Below are 25320 nucleotides of genomic sequence, written 5' to 3' on the forward strand. Positions count from 1 at the left end.
TACGTGATCATTGAAATCAAATACCCCTGCACACATTACTGTACATGCCGTGTTAGTATCAAGAAGCAAGCCTACCGTTGCACGCCATTGTGCTGCCACATCGGCAGGCCGAACGGGGAAGTGCGCTTCACAGCTCACTGCGCGCCGGGAGGCGCTGCGAGCGGCTAATGTGCCTACAACAGATAGGTATTGGCTAATGTAAAATTACTTTAACAATAATACTCGTATTAGAAAATAACGTTAACCAGTTTTAAAAAAAGATACGTACCTACTTATTAAGCTTCAGAAACAGATTTTCTTCCTTTCTACGTTCGTTCGTTCGTTTCAGCCAAATGACGTCCACTGCTTGACAAAGGCCTCCCCCAAGGTTTTTCACAATGAACGGTCCTGCGCTGCCTGCATCCAGGCTCTTCCCGCGACCTTCACCAGATCGTCGGTCCTGTCTACGCTACGTCTTCCAGCCCGTGGTCGACACTCGAGAACTTTTCTGCCCCAACTGCCATGTCTCTACGAGCTATGTGCCCTACAGTGGGTAGGGCACATAGCTCGTAGCCACTTGATTATTTTCCTTCTTTTCCATTCCTCAGCCAAAGATTGACTGGGAGGCAATGTCAATGATCTTAAGTTAGCCTCTTGTTCGATAACTTTATGCAATAACATTTTTAGTTAATAGATAAAAAAACACTGCTGCTATTTAAATTCGCACTAAACATACAACGCAGTTATTGGAGTTCAATAAACATTCTAGAATAGTTAAAAAGTTTGCGTATTGAAGCAAATTTCGCCGAACTTGTTTAACATTTTTAGTTTTTTATGAATATTTCCATACATCTGCGTACTTAAATATTTATTGAAGAAAATTATGTACTTGTGTTGTTACCTTTTCAATAACCATTCGATAAATATCAAAGCGAAATACTTGGAATTCAGCGTATCAGTATGTATTAGCTGTAGATATTGTAATAACTGGAAACCGATACAGCGATGCATTCAACCCCCATAAATCGCACGGACGAAATACGTAGTGGGGCGGACGATAAATTCGTGATGTGAAAAGGAACAATTTGGACGGACGAGCCGTAGCTCGCACGTGGGGGGTTGAGGCTTGCACCGCAGTGACTTAAGAATTATGGTGGTGTAATCTGTCGGTTATTTTTAATTTATGTATCTTCTAATTATTTTTTATCTAATCATCAAACTTATCATTTAAAAATCTACCAAAATAAAAAAAATCAACTACAAACTTACTGAAACAGAGCGTATAATTGTGTTTGAAAACAAAGTAATATTGTAATTTCCTGAAAACAAAGAGAAAATTATTATGTTTGTTTATTCTATTTATTTTGCCATAGCATACATAAATGTCAAAAGCCTTTCAATAAAATACTTACTAGCCCATTCAGTTTCATAAAACCCATGGGCCATTTGGCGTTTTAACTGGTTTCCGTAAAGTCGTTGACATAAAATACAACACCTCGTAGACAAATCACAGCGTCCATAGCCCGTAGCCCGTAGCTCCGTAGTCTACGAGGTCTGTAGCACGTAACTAAATTGTCTCAATATTGTAGTTTATAGACAAAATTACACACACCATACGACAATAACCATAGAGATATAGAGATTTTTTGGGTATGAAAGCAAAAAGTTCCAATATTTTAGTAATTTAATTATGTAGGAATTAATGTGGTTAAAATAATGCCTTTTCTTAGGACACGAACCAGATAATATTAATGTATGGATATACGTTGTTCTAGCCCGCGCTCATAAAACTGTCGCTGGCATACATAAAACAGTGCCTCGTAGACGGCATGTAACAGACGGACTTTGTATGTATGTCTTTGCTACGTATCTTCGTAGCCTAAGCGTCGTAGTCCGTAGCTGCTACGAGCACATAATTATAAACTGTTATTTATGAGTATGTAGTGCATACTGAATTACTGATGCCTTGCAATAGTTGCAATGAAGTTAAACATGTCCGGTATTAACTGCTATACCTGACATGATAGACTGTATCAAAAATTAATAAAAAACTTATAGATAAACATATTGTATAAAAACAATACATTTAATGTTTTTTGGGCTATAAATAATGTAGCCAATAAAACACGATTATAACTTAAATTGTTTTTGTGTACAAAGACTCATAAAAACTCCTAAATGTGAAGAAGGTTGGTTCCCTTCATGATCTCCATAAATGGTTAATGTCTCTTTGATAAAATAACAGTATTTTGTCAAAAAAAAAATATTACGCGAAATTTTAAACAAATATGGAAACAATGCTCAAGAACAAATCTGAGTCGTAGCACTCGTAGCACTCGTAGCTCACGCAGCCGTAGCAATCAAAATTCTGTACATCGCCGGCGCTCGCCATTGAAATTAATTATCGCCGCATTTTTGGGTTCACACTAAATGTTGGTTTGATCGAGGTAATTCCACCGGAATAATGATTCCACGGAAATTCACAATTGACTAATGGATAGTAGATAATAGTTATTTTGTTTGGCCGCGGTGTCATTTTACAGCTGTGCTCATGTCGTGTGAATTAGTAAATTGTATGGAATTTATTCTAATTAATTTGCGGATGTAAGGCACATTTTGGTGCATAAAAGAACGAACTCAATATAAAAATATGCGTTAGTTTTTACCCTCGTATTTACCTTTTCATAGCACGTTTAAATCCAAATAAAAGTAATTAACAAAAATTACGAGCGTATTAATTCATCAATGTTTCATGCTACAAAATTTGCGCTACATTTTATTTTTGAAATTCGTAGTTATGAAGTAAATATAGCAGAATGGGTCGTATAATTACCACTGCGTGGATATGGCTTTTCAAAATTTCTGTTTATTGAGCAACTACATTTAAATTTTAATTACCGTTAATAATGGACGTCTGTCGAAGTCCGGCCAAGCAATTATGCTCCATAATAATTAGGCCAATTTTCAATACTGAGTGGTGAACTACGTCACCAGGGGCGGGAGTCCAATAACCACTCGCGCGATATCGGTAAGTGAATAAAATTGAAAGTAAGTCGTGCTAATCAAATTTCCTGCCATTTAATGAAAAGTACGAGTAAGAGCCGGGATTAATTCTCTAAGTGGATTTGGAGATCGGAGATCCTTGAAGTCTAGGAAGCTACGAATAATATTTCAAAGTAAGAAATTATTGCACAATCAACTCATAATTAGCTATAATAGAGCCATAAGAAAGATTTTTTTAAAATTTTGTCAACTAATAGTACTCATTCTAAAGAAGTTTCATATCACAAATAATGCAGCAAGCACATACTGTCGTGCTCTTGATGTGAAGCACTGCTTGATAGATACAGTTACCGAACCCGTGTTGACATACAAAACGAACAATTTCACAGTGTGCGAACATTCCAATCCAGGCTCGACCAAAGACCGGCGTATCACACGGCTGAGGAAACAAACTGAGACACTTTAGCGAGCCGAATACAAAGAGGCATTCGAAACGATCTCCATCTTAGTTAAGAGGCCGACACTCGAAACGCGTTCGTCAATGCACACTCGAGTTATTGCTTTCGAAATGAGCGCTTCCCTGAAACCGCCAATATGAGACTTGAGGGCCGCTTTTGAATCCAAATGGCATCGCAATACATCGAATGCTAACCAATAAACTTCTAAGTTTCTTTAGAAGAAAGACAGAAATGTATAGCAAAAGTATGTGGAGAGTCGCGTTCAATGAAGCGTTCCAGTCCACTGACGTTCAAGCACCGCCTGAGAGGTGAGTGTAAGTGCAGGCATGCATTATGCAAGCCGACGCGTCGATAGAATTACAGTCCGACTATAGTAGGCATCATAAACTTAGTTTAGTTTCGCTAATGTTTAGCGACGGTTTAACTGAGCGTTAGGAACTTGCGAGACTCCGTCTGGCGCTGTTGACAATTATTGAGCATTAGTTTTAGAAATTCGATTCGGTTGTATTGGCTAGAGGAACGGTTTGTGAGGTCACACGTTTATTAGATATTTTACCGATTAATCAATGTAACCGATCATCAAATGATGCAATTTATATTCATAACGAAATCTTAGTTCTTTTAGTTGATGATATAGTATAATCAGTAAAAAATGTTTGCTAACTAGTATTTTTTTTATATTTTATAAATGAGACATCTTAAAATCACATGGGACATCTGATAAACTGATACGGCCCACAAAAGGATTATAGCACCATACATTACCGGAAATCCCGACTTCACACAAACGCTAATTGAATTTCAAAATTAGGCTTCCGTTAATTTACGACCTAAAATCCACCGCACGTCAGCAACGTAACGCTTAAATTACCTTAAAATGGAAATTCCTATCAAGCTCGTCAATCAAGCTCATTACACATTAAATTTAAACACACAGCGCAACGCCATACATCTATGGCATACATCACGGTAGCATTGGACTTCCGCTAGTTGCTGAACCAATACTACCGCTTCCACGGCTGGACATCTCTGCGATTTCAAACTTTGTGACGTATCCATTGCTGCGCATGTTCTTTATAATTTTCAAACAGCGAATGTTGACGAGTCAATGGATGATGACTTGTAAGATAGACGTGACATGTAGTCGGTGTGTTAGTATGTGTATCAGGTAATGCTAGTGATTCATGGCGCGGTGGACGCTGGCGCTCGCTCGACTCATCAATATCGGAAAACGGTGCGCGTTTGATATCGCCGTTATTACACGTACACGCTGTATCGATGGCATTCGGAAGAATGTGGGATTGGGACAGGTTGGGTTGCGAGCTTTTTGGCATATTAATTAGCTGGTTACAGGAATGTCGTTGCATTTTTAATACGAAAATATTTTTGATATGTATTGTTTGTGGCTAGGTTCTTGGAATAGCCACAGTCATACTTTAATTTATGCATTTGTTTAGATTTCAATTCGGTATTAATGTTACTGCACTGTCTGTCAGTTACCTACCAGTTAGATTTTTTTTGTAGGCTAAAAAATTGATTTATTAAGAAAAGTTAGCAAATGAATTAAATCTTTTGGAACTAATCAGCTTTTAGTAAACAAACTTTAAAATAACTAATATTAACTTTAATTTATTCCAACCTGTCTACGTCCCCTTTGAATTTATTTACCCAATCAACCTATGCGACTGTTATTTACCCGCGCTGTGACGGGGTAATTAAACGCAGTAATTAGTTCGAGATTAATCTAACGATTTCAGATAGTAAATCACTTGCTATGATTTCGCCGACAAGATTAATATTCCTCCCCATTCATGACTTATTTTGGAGATAAACCGGGCTATGAGATGTATGTCGCAGTTTGCAGTTGATTAACACCTAGGTATTAGTGAGCTTAATTTGTGTATATCAATCAAATATGAAATTGAATGCACCTTCGGTTCATTATTTAAATGACTGCAAAATCTTATTGCACTTTACCTAAAAGAATATCTAAATGGACTTAGTACCTACCTGACTTTAATTTAGTTGAAGCGAACCGTGACCGCGATCGCAAAGAATTAAAACTTTATAATTTTCATTAGCAAAGTCTTCTTTTCCGTGGAACTTGCAATTTCTATGTGGTTCCTGCCTGACAAAGTTACTATATTATATTGTCACGAAATACTCTTTTTTTTTGTTTACTTTAGGATAACTCTGTGAGTCATATTATGTTAATTATAAAATATTGCTCACTGTAAAAGCGCTTGACCTGCCTATCATAAAAGTCTACTTACATTTTCCATATTTTTCTGAGTGCCAGCCCTGCTTTTATAAGTTTAGTGACTTCAATATTGACTGAAAATGGTAGTTCTCGTAGTAGTTTTCGGGCCATAAAAGCAACCTATTGGAATAGCAATAGCACACTTCGAAACAATGTAGCGTGGTCCGGCCAAAGTTGCCAGCTAGCGCTAGCCCAAGATTAGTATAGCACTGCCCGGGCGCAATCACACATTAAAAAGCTATTAGCGCCCGCTTGGCGGCTGATGAACTTGCCAACTGTTGTTTGTGCTTAAAAACCGACATAAACTTCCAGCCTTTGAATAAAATTACTTTTTAAATTAAATTATACATGGTGTTTGGCGCATCGTGTGCCAAAATGATTTGGCGGATAGAATGGGTCATTTCCTATATTTTCAGCCCCCATAACACGTTCCATGCCAGGCGGCTACTTTTATATTAATTTTTTTAGTAATTTCACCAAAATACCCAAATCGCATCATTTAATTTCGATTTAAAAAAAAACTACTAGGCGTAGCCTCAAAGTAAATATTTTGTTTTGACGTGCATTGATGTAGGGTTGCATCAAATCTAAATTTACTGACAAATATCATCTAGTTTTTTTTTAATTCAGCTTTGAAGTTTTCCGAAAAGTTAAAAATGGACTGAACATTTAAGTTTACATGGCTATAAAAAAATAAATAAAAGAGATAGCGATCTTCGGATTTTATCAAAACTTCTCTAGTCTATCCCCATTTAAACGGTATACTAATCTTGTTTAAATAATCACAATAACTTCACAAATTCCTTAAATTAGTGCATTGACTCTACTCGGACTGATTTGCGAAATTTGTGTTTATAGCCCCTTTTGTGTGAATAGCACGTTATTAAACACCTAACAGGTAAAAATTATTGATCTTATGCAATGTAAAAACCTTTTCCCTTTCGTTTTTCAATGTGGATTTCTTGAAATTAAAGACGAAAATAATTATTTTGATCGTTTACTAATTATTACAAATTTTGTTCAAAATGTCCGCCTCGGCAACGTATACACTCACGACATCTTCTTCTAATTTCGACTGTTGTCGTATGCAGCCACATTTCTCTTTTTATTACTACAAAGGCGTTTTCTTCTATTGTTTGAATCCGTTACGTACACCAGTTCTTTAGCTCGTCCCCAGACGTAAAAATCTAACGGAATTAGGTCTGGGGAACGTGCAGGCCACTGTATAGGGCCATCTCTTCCAATCCACGAGTAGAAAACGCCTTTGTAGTAATAAAAAGAGAAATGTGGCTGCATACGACAACAGTCAAAATTAGAAGAAGATGTCGTGAGTGTATACCTACGTTGCCGAGACGGTCATTTTGAACAACATTTGTAATAATTAATAAACGATCAAAATAATTCTTTTCGTCTTTAATTTCAAGAAATCCACATTGAAAAACGAAAGGGAAAAGGTTTTTACATTGCATAAGATAAATAATTTTTACCTATTAGGTGTTTAATAACGCGCTATTCACACAAAAAGGGGCTATAAACACAAATTTCGCAAATCAGTCCGAGTAGAGTCAATGCACTAATTTAAGGAATTTGTGAAGTTATTGTTTTTATTTAAACAATATTAGTGTACCGTTTAAATGGGGATAGACTAAAGAAGTTTTGATAAAATCCGAAGATCGCAATCTCTTTTATTTATTTTTTTATAGCCATGTAAACTTAAATGTTCAGTCCATTTTTAACTTTTCGGAAAACTTCAAAGCTGAATTTAAAAAAAACTAGATGATATTTGTCAGTAAATTAAGATTTGATGCAACCCTACATCAATGCACGTCAAAACAAAATATTTACTTTGAGGCTACGCCTAGTAGTTTTTTTTTAAATCGAAATTAAATGATGCGATTTGGGTATTTTGGTGAAATTACTAAAAAAATAATATAAAAGTAGCCGCCTGGCATGGAACGTGTTATGGGGGCTGAAAATATAGGAAATGACCCATTCTATCCACCAAATCATTTTGGCACACGATGCGCCAAACACCCTGTATTATGTAAGGACGACAGCATGTCAAACTATACACGTTGGAATCTTATGCTCTTAGATGTAGAGGCGATTTTTCAACAAAAATGTATAGTTTAAAATGCTATCTCTACCTATATATCAGAAAAGAGATCCAACTAGAATTTTCCAATTTCCTATCCCCAAATTGAGTACTACTTGATAAGATGAGATAACGATTTTTTATATAAAACTAACTTTTGCCCGCGGCTTCACCCGTGTGAATTTAGTTTGTCACAGATCGTCATAAATTATAGCCTATATGTGATTCTGGGTTATAAACAATAATACTGTAAAGTTTCATCAAAATCCGTTCTGTACTTTTTCGTGAAAGAGTAACAAACATCCAGACATCCATACAAACTTTCGCATTTATAATATTAGTAGGATAACGCACGAACTCATCACTGGTGAAATTTGAACCTGCAACCGAAATGGCTACAGTTTATAGTCCGGAACACGGAGTACTAAGCCGACATCAACGCCGTGATCGTTGAACGTCAATATCCTAACGAGATCGAAGCAGAAATGAACGTGGAACAAGCTCTTGTCCGACGTGCATGCATGCATTGGATGCATGACATTGTTTGCTGGAAGACAGTGAATAGAGTTGAAGTTGAGTTGAGTTGAAGGTCTACTAAATCAAAATCAAAAATACCTATCTTTATTGGTTTAGACAAATGCAATTAGTCCTATATATTATTATAGACAATCAAGTTTTAGAACTTAAAGTTACTAGAAAAAACAACACTCTACGACTTCGTTACGTTACACCACGTTATATAAGTTCCATAATACCTAGCACAGAAGAAAATAGAAATATGTTTCTTTTTAACAAACATCGCCGCTACAAGTGTTCAGTTTGTCCCCATTACGTACGCCCTCGAAGTGGCAGTCGCTATGAAATTCAATTCACGTCCAAAATTCAATATTATTGGCAATCGACGGGTTACAGCGTCGCCATTGTGTTCGATTGTTCTTTTTAAGGTCCGCCTCGAATGGTTGTTGCCACAGCACATGTGGGCTAAGAAAGTTCAAGCTGTAATCGCTCGACTTGATGTTATGACAGGATTTTTCAATCTTAAAACGTAGATATTAAATTTTTAGCGTTGAGTTGCATCTCAATTATAATTTTCAAATAAAACAGATGATGAATTCAGCAGATGGCAGTATCTGCAGTTATGATATTGTGCTTATAAAATTGAAGTATTTAAGTACTTACCGATGAAAACAAATTAAAAATTTCACGAATTTCCTGATAGCTTTCAGGCGCTTTACCAATGAATCTGTTGAGATTTTTTTTAATTAATAATTAATGTGTTGGCCTAACGCAAATTAGGAGAATTCAAAAAGTAAAATATTTTTTTAAACAAGACATTGCCTTGAGCAAGCCTACTGCAGTTTCTTGCAGTGTTGTATGCTTTGTTCAGCCAACTATTATCCAGTAAAGTCTGGGAAAGTAACAATTTTAGTGTACAGCACTAAAATTTTCAGTTTTTGCGCTACATCCAGTGAATAAAAGCGTATTTTTGGATTCACGAAATTTTGATTGAGTCTCTTGTCTTTAACGTCAAGGTGGATGAAACTAAATTTTTATAGAGCCTGTTTTTTTAGTTTAAAATAATAAAACAGGCAGACAACTTATTTTTGTTTTATTTCAATTATAATTTTAAAAATACAGTCAATACTGAAAAGTCATTTGACTTTCTATAGAGATCAGGTGTTAAAAACAAACCCAAATAAAAGGTGGATTTGAACCAAAATTCAACACCTTTCATTGTTGGTGTTCGTTTATTTTAGTGTCCCGTAGCTGAATTTATAAACAACGCACACAAAATAAACACCATGGCGTTAAGACCATAATTCATTTCCTATCTATTCATGAATTGCAAAAAGAAAATAATATAATGCCAAGACGACAAACGACGATAAAGTTAATTACAGCAAGAAAAGTACTTAAGTACAATATGTGTGCTAATAATAATAACAGTCTACCAGAACACTACATCCAAGAACACTCAAACGAAACTTGAAGTTACGCACGAGATTTTTTTCATAATTTTATTTCGCAACGGTGGTTTGGACGCATTTGCCGCGCGGGCGGGCGCCGACAGCCGCCAAAATGGATGAAATTAATAAACGAAAGCGAAACGAATAAAAATGCAATACAATAGCAGTGCATGAAATGTTTTATTCGAGCCAACGGTTGTTATTTTGATGGAACTGGAAGAGTGGACGAAATAAATTCTTTTTTATGTACACACGGAATTAAATTTGTAAGTGCATTTCCCAATTTTGTGTTGTACACTGTACTATGCTCGTTTAATTTTCATGAACCTTTTTATACAGGCGACTGATCCTTAAATATAATTTTCCCATTAACATATAATTATCATTTAATTTATTATTAAGTTGTGGAAAGATGTTCTGTTAAATGCTTTTCACCTTCTTTTAACCATCTTTTTCAATTCTCTAAAATTTAAGTTTTGTGGAACAGCTTCCCCAACATCACGACCGCTGAAGGCAACTTAAAACAAAATCCTTTTTTCTACAAGTTTCTAACTCTTGCTGCCACATTTCAAGTAACATTTAAACAGAGACATTCCCTACCAATTTCGTTATTTGGCCACCGTTTAGCGGTGTCAATCTCGCAACCGGCTCGCACTCGTCGCTGCGGCTTGCGGCGGGCGCCTGCGACCGCTGACACTCGCTTTATATAAGCTTTTACGGAGCTTTAGGCTGATAGATAATGTTATAGAGGTAACACAAAACACCTTTGTAGAAGCTATTAAGGTCTTGTAATTTGTAAACATTGCTTTTACATGTAATAATTATTTTTAAATTTTGTCAAGTTCCAGGTAAAACTCATATTATCTTGCACATTTCGCAACAAATTAAATAATGAGTGTATAGCCATAGTATGAGGCTGGTTATTAGAAGCCAATTTCATAGAGTCAGGCATAATGACCCCAGCAGCTTAGTTCATAAAAGTGTCTAAGGAGCTTCTAACTAAAACAAATGCCGTCAAAGCCGAATTGATTTATTACATTATCATACGTTTTTGAAGGTCGCGGGAGGTGCCTGGATGCGAGCGGCGCAGGACCGTTCTTTGTGAAAATCCTTGGGGGCTTTTGTCCAGCAGTGGACGTCGTTCGGCTGAAACGAACGAATGAACGATTATCATACGTTTGAATTACGCAATATTATTAGTTCCGCTAAACACAAACGTGTGAAATTATAGGACAATGGCCTACAGACACAAATTTAAGCACACTAAGTTCGTTATTAAATTGAACAACATTTAGATGTGGCGTCAACAAGCTCACTGGCTGCGGCTTGCGGTGGGTGCCGGCGACGACCGCCGACACGCGCTCAAATAAAGCTCTCAGGAGCTTTAGTTTCATAGCGAACGAGCTTTATACGTGTTAGGCGCATTGTTATTGACAGTTTATTAGAAGGAAACGAGCACGTTCCTTTCATCCGTCAACTGTGTAAAGAGTGTGAACCAATTAAATACCTACCAAATGTTTGGTTTCGTTTTAGGCTGAGATATATCATGACTTTATTGTGTCTTACTTTAAAAAACATAACCCTGTTCGGAACGGTTGGGTACGGATTCTAAATTTTTTGAAAATCATCTTTCACCTATGTTCATCAGAGATAGTGTAGAATTCCCACGTCCACCCACAAGGTGGACCGACGACCTGATAAAGGTAGCGGGAAGGCGCTGGATGCAGACCGCTACCAACCGTGCGATGTGGAAGTCATTGGGGGAGGCCTATGTTCAGCAGTAGACATCATGTGGCTGAAATGATGATGATGATGATGAGTGTAGAATTCTAATGGTTAAAGTATTTTTCAAATTAGTCCAGTAGTTTCTGAGATTCTAAAATTCAAACAATGAAATCATTCCTCTATAAAATATTAGTCTAAAAGAAAACTATCATCATCGTTAGCTAATCAAACATTAATTGTGTAGTAAAGTAAGAGCAAAGCAACAGTCTAAATAACAAGAGCAGCAGTATATTAACATCTCCATTCATTGTGTACAATAGAGTGACACGTTGCGGCGTCAATCTAGTCACGACACGACTCACGAGCCGCACTCCCGTTGCGGCTGCGGACGCCGGTGACCATCGCTAACACTCGCTCAAATAGAGCTTTTACGGAGTTTTAGGCAGGAAATTTTAAGGGGGAAAGATCAAAATGAAATCCGTAAGGTGTGTTGTCAGCTTAAAAGCTAAGAATTTTCTATTCAAAACGCGGTAATTATTATGAGACTCTTTTTTAAACTGGTACTCAATTCCGGTTCCAATAAATACGTTAATTTATTTTTATTTTCTAAAGACTTGCGTGTTCATAAATTTTATCAAAGTGCTACTTATTTGCTAACACAAAAATACAATTTAATAACTGGATATCAACTCACACCATATGCCTTTGTTTTTTTTTTTAATTTCAGCAAATTTACATTATTTCCAACGTACATTATGTTACCATTGTATTACGGGATAGCCTTTATTGACTAAAGTGCACACATTTTTTGTATCTCCTAGCCCTTTTATCGACGAAGATGGCGGCGCTGCACGCGACAGCTCACAAGTAAGCCTTTCAGGCTCCACTGTGTGTCGTTTACTCACTTGCAGCTTATCTGGATTAAAAGCATTAATTCAAAGCTTTCGAAGCTTCCGAGGCTGGTTGCAATCAAAGCATTTTAGATTTAATCACGAACATAATTATTTTTATTTAATACTTATCTATGAAGAACCACATTGCTAAAATCATCCGTTTTGTTATTGTGTGATATTATTTATTTACTCCTACTCAGTCTATTTTGTTTCCTCGTTCAGTGAATCAAGTCCACTGATCTATGTAAAGATTGCTTTATCACTTTATTATGAATATTATTTTCCTTCTTTTTTATGTATCCAACTTAAACCTGGTTAAATTATTTCTATAGTATTTTAGGTAGAATTTTATCGTAATGAAAGAAAATTCGAAAGTAATGAAAAATACTTTTTCTAATCTTGTCAAAGAGGTTTACTTTTTATGAAAAAGAGGATGCTAGAGAACTTATGCCTTAGATTTTTACTATCAAAAATTGTTAACTGTAACTTAATTCAGCATGGTTTGTTTGACGTGTGTTTAACATAATTTGCGAAACACGACAACGTTGTTTCTTTACAAATTACTTAAATATGTGTAAATAAATTTCCACACGTCAAGGCTGTCTGGCGAAGTTAAAGTAATAATGTTATACAGCCTACACGTAATATGTTTTATCTGGAAATTATTATTACTGTATAGACCGTGCGTAAACAAATGATAATTTACATTTCCATGAAAGGTATACGTGTGATAAAACCGCCAATTTTATGTAGGAAATTTATTTATTTTGGTTCTTATTTTTAGATATTAGAATATGAATGGATTATTTGATATAAAGGAGCCAAACCATCTCGTTTCTACGTTGATATTTTTTTTATATCAGTTTACGAAAACTGCTATCTGCTGAAATTCACAGCGTCTATTAATTTATCATAGCAATTCACCTGTTTGATTGAACCTACCGCTCTGCTGTATTTTGGAGACTTTTTACCATCGGTTGTGTATGTGCCACTAGAAGTTTTTATTTCTCCAGAATTTTTGGTACATACAATTTTAATCACAGTCGAAACGTCAAGTCGACTGTGCTTACTAATTACTTTGCACGGTATAAAAATAACAGGCTTCGGATTACTTATCTCAAAATAAACTTGCATTTTTAACCCTATTTTACAATTTTTATTCATATTATATTGATAATCATTATTTCAAACACCTAAAGTGCCTTTCTACAAGTGTTACAAAAAAAACTGCACGTTATCATTTTAAAATATTGATACAATTTTAAGTTGCTACATATTTAGCTAAGAATTTCTTTGTAGCATCTATAAGAGCACTCAACTCACAACAAGTCTCCCACTGGGGCGTGCCGAAGAAAATACAGTTTACCCCTGCTCGAGACTAGATGCACTTTAAGCAGACGTTAAACTTTATCTCAATAGAATAAGGTTTCCATTCAGTAACGTGTATTGGACAGTACCGTAGGTCCGAGCGGTCGACTGGGAATGACTAATAGTAGTGGTACTGCATCTCCAAGGAAACCTTTTGTAGTTTACTTTTAGTTTTCTCAAATGCTGCATGCGTTGGATGTGTGGATATTTTACTTTTAGAAATATTTTTCCCCATGAAAATGCAAAAAGCGAAAGATATTGTCATTTTCATATTGAGGAAGGCTCATACATCAATTGACTGTCATAGACATCATGAAATGTTTTTTTATTACATCTTGTTAATCAATGACAGCCACATAATATAATAATTGTAGCGTAAATTTTGGATTTAAATGTCATAGACATTAAATAACGAGAATTACAAAAATACATAATTAATTTATTTATTTATCTAATAGGACTATTAGACATACACATCTTATTAATCAATGACAGACTAGATACAATTTTAATGCAAACGATTGTATTCTAATTGTTCGGCTTCAATTTCATAAGAGGCTGGAGACCTAGTTACCTACGTTCTAAATCGGTAACTTAAAATTAACTTACTGCACCTCCCCGTAACCTAATTAGGTAACCAAATGAGTAGTATACCATACTGCAATATGCAGGCAGGCAGCGTCCCGCGGGGCCCATGCGGGCTGTGCACAGTTGCCGAATGTAGGAATGAGAGTTATGACTGCTGCTGTACGCAAATTGGGCTTCGAGGGTGAATGATATTTCGAGGGCTAGGTAAAGCCGATATTTACCTAATAGTTTGTATAGGTTCTTCTTCTATATTTTTCTAAACATGGAAAATATGTGGTACAAAGATGAGTAACGAATCTCTAGCTAAGCAGTGAGAGCAAAATAGAGAAACACGGGTCTCAACGCGTCCTTTTATATGAGTTACATGTACTCGCGGCTTGACGTTTCGGTTTTGTTTCTCTATTTTAGTTGAAATGGAACGCGAAAGATTTAAAGCAGTGAGAGGTTGTCAAGTAATCTACATCCCTCGCATACTTTGATAGTATTTTTCACTTCAATTAGTTAATGTATTACCTTGCAATCCTATTGAAAGGTTCTTCAATTAATGAAAAGGTACTCTTCCTATTAAAAACATCTTAGTAGTAGGCAATTTAGGACTACACATTAAGACTAAAACTAAACTGAAGACGAATCAAAACTCTGAACTACCTATTTACCTACTTTAAACTTTCTACAACTTTTAAGACAGTTCAAATCTATTCCTAGAATTTTGACTACTCAACTTCTACTAGCTGGGCGTTTTGTCGCTAAGCGTTATAATTTAGGTAAACCAAAGGGAATAATGTTTATGTCGACCTATGAAAAATATTTTAGAGATTTTTTCTCCGGTGCTTTTAATAATAAATAATAATAATAATAAAATTTATTCAATAAAACAAAATTAGCACAAATAAACTGGAAAACTTACAAGTAACATAACTTATCATTCAATGCTAAATTTGTATTACAATGTTTCTTATTCTAATAGAAATATAGATTTCTACACTAGGCAAAGCCTGTCCTGTAGACAATCTATTGGCAGAATTTGTCTCTTATAAATTTAGCCGATCATGATACACATCCGTTACTCACTATTACATTTATAAAATTAAAATTAAAATAATATAATAATAATAATAATTCACCTGCAACAATTCATTATTCATGTTCATTTAATAATAAAATAAAAATAAAGTATAAATAAAATGATATAATTAAAATAGGTTAATATAATATAAAAAATAAAATGGTATAAGTTAGAAATAAATTAATCATACATAAAATAATTTAAAACTATTTTAGTATCTTTAAAAGCTTTTCAATATCGTCGTAAGATAGGGTGCCAATCCACTCCGTTACAATTTTTTTCGTTTCAAGTAGTGAGCAGTTCTTTATACAACAGTGTGATTGAACCCTATTGAAGACGTGTGGATGAAGAAAGTGGCTGTACTTCATGGCCCAAGTACTTTTTGTCTTTGGGACAGGTATTTTAAAAACTCGTTTCTTGAGCATTGTTTTATAGTCATCTGATTTAATGACAGTTGCATTCATGTGCATCGTTACCCTGAGAACGAATAAGCCACGGACCGTGAGGAAACCACTCTCTTTGTAAAGTGCTTGGGTGGAGTATCTTATTGGTTTCCTAAGTAAAACTTTGATTACTGATCTTTGAGCTCTCTCAAGTGTAATCATATTATTAGACGTCGCGCCGCCCCAAGTTGTGATGCAGTAGGATATTATAGATTGACATATGGCAGTATAAACCGATTTCAGGAGGTGTAGGTCAGCTGCATTTCTCAGATTTTTGAAGACGTAGATAAGTTTGCGGACTCTTTTGGCAGTTGCGTCAATGTGTGCTTTAAAAGATAGTTTCTCATCCACAATCAGACCAAGATATTTAATCTCCGGAGATCTGCTGATGGCGTTACAATTACAGTGTTGATGAGCCTGCATGTCTTGGTGGCATGTGTGAATCTTAATGCTAGTGAAGGAGGGTGAGGTTGCCACTGTCTTGTGAAAGCAGAGGAACTTTGTTTTCTGGAGGTTTAGTGTCAACAAGTTGCTCCGAAGCCAGGCAGCAACAACTCTCATCCCATCAGCTACACGTTCGGAGACTTCATCCCAAGTCGCGTCGTGGAAAATAATTGCGGTGTCGTCGGCATAGCAGATCATCTCAGCATTGACCAAGTTGGTAACCAATATGTCGTTGATATATAGGGTAAAGAGTGTAGGGCCGAGTATGCTACCCTGGGGTACGCCAAACTCCACCAGTTTAGGTACACTTTTGTGTTCATCGATCCTGACACATTGGTAACGGTCCGTTAGATAACTCTGAAACCAGTTTAGTGCAATACCACGTATACCCATTCCCTCCAACTTTCTTATGAGGATACACGTCGAGACCGTGTCGAAAGCCTTTGCAAGATCAAGAAACACTCCCACGCAAGCTCTTCCCTTGTCAAGGCTTTCGGTGACGAGGCTGGTCAATAGGGATATAGCGCCCTCCGTGGACCTACCCTGCCTAAAGCCAAATTGTCTGTCTGAAAGTAGCTTATTATTTTCTGCAAATTTTACTAAACGTTTATTTACTAGTTTTTCTAGAATTTTTGAGAAAGCGCTCAGCAAGGATATTGGTCTATAATTATGTGGTTCATTTTTTTCACCAGATTTATAGATAGGAGTGACCGCAGCCGTTTTCCATTTAGCAGGGAAAACTCCCTCAGAGAGACTGAGATTACATATAGCTGTAAGAGGGTGCACTATGTGGTTCTTTACTGCCTTCAGAAGCTTATTAGTTATACCATCGAGACCGGGTGCGCTATCTGTTCTCAGATTAATAATTATTGACTCAATTTCGGCTACGTCAGTAGGTTCAAGGAAAAACGAATGTACCGGAGGGTTTTTTAGTGAAACTTTGGCAGCCAGCGTTTCTTGAGTGTCATTGGAACTCGCAAGAATTTTCTCAGCCAAACACTTTCCAACATTAGAGAAGTAGTCATTACAATCATTTAGAGAGTTTTCTTTAGAGTCTTTTATTTGTGTTAGTATGTGTGATTTCTCTTTACTTTTGTTGGTATGTGTTATTGTCCTAATAGTGTTCCAAAGCCTTTTTGGAGAATTTTTGTTTTTTTCCAATTCTAGGGCTTCGTGTTTCTGCTTTAATTTCCTTAATAGATTAATATAAAAATTTCTATAGCGTGTGAAGATTTTCTTTTTTGTTTGGTCCTGCGGGTTCTCTTTTACCTGTGCATGTAACCTATCTTTGTGTTTAGAACACCTAATAAGACCCGGTGTCATCCAAGGTTTAAATGTAATTTTAGACCGACCAACTGGGTTTCTGGATGTGTTTTTTTCAATAGCGCATCCCAATGTGTCTGTAAACGCTTCGGCGGCAGCGTCCACCGAGGTGCCTTCGACAACACAGTGCCAGTCCACTTTACTTAGTTCGAGTTCCATTGATGTATAGTCTATTTTGCTGGTGAAGCGTTTATGTCTTTTGTTTCTGGAATTTTTGAGTTTTATCCCTGCGATAATGAGATCGTGATCCGTAATGTTTGTCTTACAAATGACAGACACCGATTGAAATTTTGACGTTACGTTAATTTTTATAATATACTTATACTAATATTATAAAGAGGAAAACTTTGTTTGTTTGTTTGTTTGTTTTGAAAGCTACATTATCCACGAGTGACATAGGCTAAATTTTATTTTGGAAAAAAATGGGGTTCAGGGGACCACGCGCGCGAAGCCGCGGGCGGAAAGCTAGTTCATTGATAAACTGAAAAAAAGTACAATAATAACAAATGAGACATAATATCATTAATTACGTTACACCAAGTGCACATACTTGCTTTATAATAACCCTTTGCTGCCCCGGGTTGATAGGCACCTGTACTCATACAGGTTAATGATTCCCTAAATCGTCTAAAAACTATTTGCTGTAGCCAAAAAAAAAAACATATAATCACGTCGCCAGACATTCGGTTGTAAAGAATGACCTTGTTTCGGAACTTGTAAACAAACTGTTAGTAAAGCGTCGATTCGTGTTGCACCCGAACAATGCCGTCCCGCGGGAGCCGGCGTGGATGCGGTCGCTCCGCGGGCGTGGTCGATGGCGAGATAAATAGTAATTATATTGCCGATGGGATTACTGTTGGTTAAATAAAAGAGCGACTGACAACTGGGTTGGTAGCTTGTATTGATTACAAGCCCTCATCTTCTGAAGTATTGGTGAGACGAATCAGCGTTACAACGCCGATTAACACTTTAGGCAGGGTTGCACCATCTTACTTTAACTTTGACAAACGTCAAAAATCTGTCAAACTCCATACAAAATGCACCGGTTATCGTCATATTTACCGTTAAATTTAGGTGGTGCAACTCAGCCTTAGAGTTTTTTTTCCATAATAATAGCAGTCTTATAGCAAAGAAATATGTATAATTAGAAACTTTCATAGTATGAACTACTCGTAGTCGTTATAATTAAACTTACCTATATTTCAATGAAAAAAATCTAACGGCGTTCCTACGTGACTATTCTGACGTCACAGATGAAATAAATAAATAAATAAATAATTCTTTATTTTACTCACACAAAAAATCGAACAGAATTACATAATGAATGTATAAGATACGTTTGATGTTTATTCTTGTGTGAGTCTGATGCCTATGCTAGGTATTTAGTATACCTGTATTACAGGTCATCAGGCAGGGAAATAAAGAGTATTCTTTCTAATATTTCCTTGACAAGCACATATTTATCTTTTAAATGAAAGTTACTGTTAACTTTAATTAAATTATCCAGTTATAGTAAGCATAGCGGGAACAATACTACCCTGCGGGAAGCGGTGCCTTTAGTTACTGCGCCCCCGGGACGCGACCGATAGACCAGTGAAATAAATAATCACACTGATGGGACTTCACTAGCGGGATAAACAAATGTTTTGCATATCTAAATCATACAGAAGGTCATTGGTGAACGTATTTTACAGGCTGGAGAGTAGAATTATTATTCCTCCAGCATATAATATTATCCGTACAGCATAGATCTGTATTTTCGAAAGAGTTCAATTTATTATGTAGGTACTAATAAAATATCTCGAAAGAGTAATAATTAATAAGTTCGATATTAAATAAGCCGGTCTGAAAAGAACTATAATTTTGTCGAGAAGAAACGTTAAGCGTTACTAGTAAGTTCTACCAGATACAGGTTCCAATCTCAGTGGTTACATTCCACACGAAGGAAATTATAAAACAAACGCCAGTAACTTTCCAAATTGGTTCTCCTTTCCCCAAAACAAAATGTAGGAGAAAGCCCTTAAAATTACAAGGCATAGAAAGTTCTCATGAAAATATTACAAGTTTTATTTATGCTAACGCTACGCCTATTGTAATACAAAAGATACATTTGCAAATCTCCGACTACCGGACTCTTTCAATCAAAACACAGACAGTTTGAAACTGGAACCAACTGGCCCAAACTAGTTTCGAATAATATTTATCCTCTATCTGAGAACAGGAGTGAGCTAGCAAGAAGTTTGCGGTCGTACCAAAATCGCCACTGTAAATTGAACTTTATTTTGTAAAGCGTAGGCTGAAATGTAGAGAAATGGCTGGATTTTTTGCTTTATGCAGACGTGTGAATTGTTTCGTTGATAAGCTCCAAGCAGTACCCTGCTTTATTTTGTGAGGGATAAGGTTGAAGTGAATAGCATAAGAGAGAGTGAGTAGGGGATTCCTCGAATACCTCCCGTCACGCGGTGTCGGTTTACAAAGGCTTCTGAGTTAGATTTAGTTATTTTTAGGATTTTCCGTAGACAACTTTGCGGTTTGACGCGACGAGTGCGAGAAAGTTGGGCTTAAAAATACGTTAGCAAACAGAACCGGGGTAAGAGTGAGGGTAGTTTTGCGAGGCGATTTATAGGTTTTAGGCTAAGCAAACACATCTAAATTTTACTTTACACGACACTTTAAGCACGCTTACCTATTTACATAGGTAAAGAGATGTCAACAAAAAAAGGCTCAATAAAATTGAACTTAGAGCTATACATTCTTGTAAAATGTCATCAAAGTCTGTAACATAATTACCTTCTTTTTACTTGACCTTTTCCCTTACATCAAAAATATTCCCAAGCTCTACTAACCTTTTACATCTACACTGTATGAACTATTAATTTCGGTAGCTATTTACAACTAAAGCTTCCTTCAAGCTCCCGTAAGTTCGTAAGCCACTGTGTTACCATGAACCGTCTTCACAGTTCTTTTGAAAGCCTTTTGACGTCTTATCTTTTGACACGCGCCTTTTGAACCAGCAGCCTAATGTCATTGCTGGGCTAATACGAATTTGATGGTCTGTCCATACGATACAGTACAAGATAGCTATTTGTATGATCCAGTGGAGTAAATTGTAAGGATTTCTTAAAGAGTCTTCAATTCACTTAGTAGCTATTATCCATGGCAACAGCTACCAAATAATTTCCTATGGAAGTTTATGTACAGTAATCTGTTAAATATTCTAGAATGTCAATGAATCGCTTATTGCCGTTGGTATTGAATGCTAATTGCTCAATTAATATTGGTTTCAAATGTCGTTACTACTCGTATGGGAGTTAATCAGCGAGCTAATTATTGCTGGTAATTAAGGCTTACCGTTTATTACTGACTTAGACCAGTGGTTATCCTATAAATAATGAAGTTAAATACATATTTTATATTACTAATCAGTAGGTAACAGAGGCTTTTTCGATGTCTTACATATTTCAGTCGAACTTACCTTTCGTAGTACTAAATTTTCATTGGTTCCAAACTATTTATCACTTCTAAATGTTTTATTGATTGATTGATAGTTAAATACTCTTTATTTCACGCTACACGAAACTGCCAAATAAGAAATACAAAACTGAAATGACACAATTCAGGCGGTCTATTAAGACTAACAACAGCTAGGAATCTAGGATTTAATTCACTCCATCTCTCTTTCTCTCATTGGTTCACCATTCCTTCAGTTTCCATGTGCAAGAAGTCCATTTAATAGCATCTGGTTTTAATCTTTATCCGTAATAACGACTGTATACCTGTGTATCGTGAGATGACTCAAGGAATAAATTTCAAAAGATATCGGCCTGAATGTCATATCTCTTTTATGCGCGTTTTATATCCTTTTAAGATCCCATATAAAGGTATTTATGTCATGCGATAGTTTATATTGAAAAGCGAAGAGCAACCTATTTATCAATAGAACGTTTTATATTAGTTTTCATGAGGAAAAGAAGTTTCAAAGAAATTATAAATAGACCAACCTCATTACATTATGCATTTTATAATTCTGTTAAGTTAAAGCCCACGGAGTCGAATCAATAACACTAATAGTAATTATAGCCTGACCAGGAACATAAAAACCCTCGCCATGTTGCGGAAAACTAATGGTACTAATTTCTTTTAATGGCAACAGTAAATGAAAACTTCATTGAGATGTCACCTTGCAAAGTGTCAAAGTGTAAACAAACTTTATTTTAAATGTGTGCAATTGATTTTGTGAATTAAATTGCTAAAAACTTTTTATAGTCGTAAAAGAAAAGTGGTTCACAATGTGTTAAAAAATTGTCGAAGAGAAATACTAAGAGTTCGGACAATATTTTTATTGAATAATGTTTCCGACAAAGGTTGTCAAATTGACTGACATGTTTATCGTATAGTACAGTCCACTATGAAAATTAACTGTGGTTTGTTTTAACAACCTATTTTAAAGTTTTTTGTCACTTTGTAAGTATTGAATTTTATGGAATTGGGAAAGAAGTACCGAGTTTGAAGCGTTCATGAGCAGACATTGCAGTTGAATATTCAAGTTCTGAATTTGATTATTGATGAATAATAAAATAAATCCTACTAGCTCGATTGATGGTTTCATTTCATTTATTTAAACCAGGTTACCTATATAATCTTTTTTCGTTAATTTATGAAAATATCAAATTAGCCCGTAATCCTAAAATTAAAGTTAGCCTATTAATTTAACACAGGTACGACTGTACTCAGTGTTGCACTATCAAATGCAATTGGCGCGCCTCTATGCCAGGGTTTTTATGTTCCTGGTCGGGCTATAATAGAGTCTAACCAAAGTATAAGGTTGGATCCAAAAATAGTTTTCGTTAAGGGTCGATACTAACTTTTTTAATCTTATTCTAGTCAAAGAAGGTAGCTAGCATATAATTATATAATTATAAAGCTTTTCTTGCGTCAACGGTAACTGAATTTTTGATAGAAAACATAATTATGTGCTTACGTAAGTTCTTGCTTTTCTATTGGAATAATTAATTAGATAATTTAGTAATTACCAGTGCACGCACAGTTGTTAAAAGTCGCCGTACATTTTATCACTCCATAAACTATACCATTAATTAACCCCTTTAATTAAACAGCACATAATAACCATCCAAATTCTAATCAGAGGCAATGAATGGCAAATCTGAGCGGTGGAATGTAGAATGGCTCGGTTCCGATTTGTACATTAATACAGAGAATCAATCTAATTTGTCAATGAAAGTCAGGAGCAGGCGCTGGGTTAGTGAGAAGCGGCTAAGATGTTGCTGTGCAATACTTCTTGCATTTGCTTAGTGAAATAACAATAAATATTGCAGAGAAAGTTAAAGGTTCTTAAACTCTGATTAGAGTCAATGATAGAGTCACTTTAGGTGGAAACGTTATTAGTTACTGTAAGTGGAAGATCAATTTTCTTTCGACCTCCTGTGGCTGAAATGATAAATATGATGATGATTCTTTGTTAAATAAGCTACTAATTGTATTATTATCTACTTTTAGCTTGCATCATTTTATTTCATATCATATGCAAGCCAAAAGATGACCTGAATTTAGTTACCACCGCAAGAGAGCCGTGCAGCCGTCTCTTCAATTTCCCAGAGGCATATTTGTTTCAACATTATTAACATTTAAATGTCATTCACTTTGGTACAAATAGCAAAATCATCTAAATGTATTTTTTACGAACATTTTTCCTGAAATTCTGAGAACTTTTTGCCGAATCTCGAGCAACATTTTACCGCCATCCAAACCAAATCGGAAGCAATTAACGTCAAATCAGTAATATCGGCCGATACACTTGCTTACGAATTCCAGGTTTTATTCAGGGGCTACTTCCAAAGCGCGAGATTGGATCGGGATTACGAATAAAGTATTCACTCCGGCACAATCGGGCTGCCCCAGGGTGCTATACTAGGTCCGGGCTTATTCAATCTTTATAATTAAGCGGCGAGCAATCAAGGATCTGTGGCGGTGTGGAGTTAGGTTTAGGTTACATTCGGATCGTTCTACTTACTATTTTATGCTAAGTTCCAGTTGCTGTATTTTTATTGTGTACCGTTTTGTCAATTTTAAAATACTAAAGACAATTGCCATAGTTTATCCCAGACAATTTCCCGATAAACATAATGACACAAATTCTAAGAAAAAAAGAAATTTATTTTGACCTTTTGATATAAATATATTATTTAATCTACGTCTACTAATATTTTTTAGAGCTGAAAAAAAGCAGTTATGTTATTTACATTTTGTCTAAAAAGCAGGTGGAATACAAACGGTTAATAGTGTTGATAAAAACACTTTCGTACAAGAAACACAATGACCCACATTGCTTTGTATCATTATGTTTTTATTAATACTTATCAGTGTTAGCGTTTAAAAAACATGACTGTGTATTTTTTTGTTAAAAGTTTTATCGATCAACCGTCATATTTTGTAACTTTTATCAAAGTTTTGTGGAATAAGTTTATTGTGACAACAACTTTCTACTTTTACCACCAAAGTCATATTTCATAACGAAAAATTTCCTCGCGGGTGAAAGCGAAAAAAATTAATCGGATTCAAACGCAGTGTCAACCTGCGCTGTAACATCTTGACCCCAACCCCAAAACGCTGCAAGTTAACGCTCCATCAGCCCGATGCAGCATCCACTGCAAGAGTTGAACGACCTACGCATGCGCCGTACCCCCATCTTTTTCGGTCTAAATAGCCAAAGGCTGTCTTAGTGCGCGTTCATTTCGTCTAACTGCGATCAAATTTCGATCTTACTATGTAACAAACTGGATCCTTTTGGAGGTGCGTTCGGTGGCAGCGGGCGGACCGAGCGTCAGTACCTCGCCGGCCCTCGCGAGTCGCGCGCGTTCTATCCCGCCGCCATTTTTTTTTGCCCGCGAAAAGTTGGAAACTTTCGTCGAGCGTTCGGAATTCGAATGTGGCTTTGGAGTTCGATGCTGTTTTGTTTTTTATGAGAAAAACTATTGTTAAATAGGATTGTGCGTGTAAACGGACAGTGTTGCAGACGGATTTGATGTTGATCCCTTTGTGTCAGGGGTAAGTGTTGTTTTAATTTTCTTCATTAGTTGAAGGGTAGTTTATAAAAATGTTACATAAAACTGTTACGAAATTAAGATTATTCACAAAATCTACTGTTCAAAAATATCAAGCTGCCAATCAGATGAATACCTATTTGCGAAAATATCTTACCTATTTGCGAAATTTCAAATTCGCAAAACAATAATTGAATATTGTTTTTCAGTGATGAAAACCACTATTGATATTTTCGGACAGCAGGGAACATTTAATTATAATTGTTGCATTGATATTTTTCTCTTTATACATACACTTACTCGTATGTAGACTTTAATTAAAATACTATCATCGTTATAAAATAAGCTATTTTGCCTTTATTTAAATGCATTTTCCTATTAAAAAATTGACGATGATATAGGAATGCGGATTTTTCGCGATTAACACGTAAAAATAAATAGAAATTACCGATAAAAAAAAATGTTTCTTTGTAACGTAAAATCAAGCCGTTTGTGTCGTCAAGGAAAAAACGATATAAGATAGTTATTATCACGGTTTTTAAAAAGGAGACTTGCGTGATAAAGTATTTCTGTGACAAACCGGCAAAAGCGGCAAAATTGTTGTCAAAGAAAATTATGTGTCAAAGTTTATAGTCCTTATTAAAACT

General features: G+C 35.8%; 1 protein-coding gene across 1 annotated transcript in view; it reads left to right on the forward strand.

Annotated features, from left to right (window-relative positions):
- Positions 1–24476: 24476 nt before the first annotated feature.
- Positions 24477–25320, forward strand: part of LOC135071290 (lachesin-like) — a 111174-nt gene continuing 110330 nt past the window's right edge. Inside the window, exon 1 of the mRNA XM_063965080.1 lies at positions 24477–24677. The gene's annotated coding sequence lies outside the window, so the exon portion shown is untranslated. The remainder of the gene's footprint in view (positions 24678–25320) is intronic.

This window comes from Ostrinia nubilalis, chromosome 4 (assembly GCF_963855985.1).
Source record: "Ostrinia nubilalis chromosome 4, ilOstNubi1.1, whole genome shotgun sequence".
NCBI lineage: Eukaryota > Metazoa > Arthropoda > Insecta > Lepidoptera > Crambidae > Ostrinia > Ostrinia nubilalis.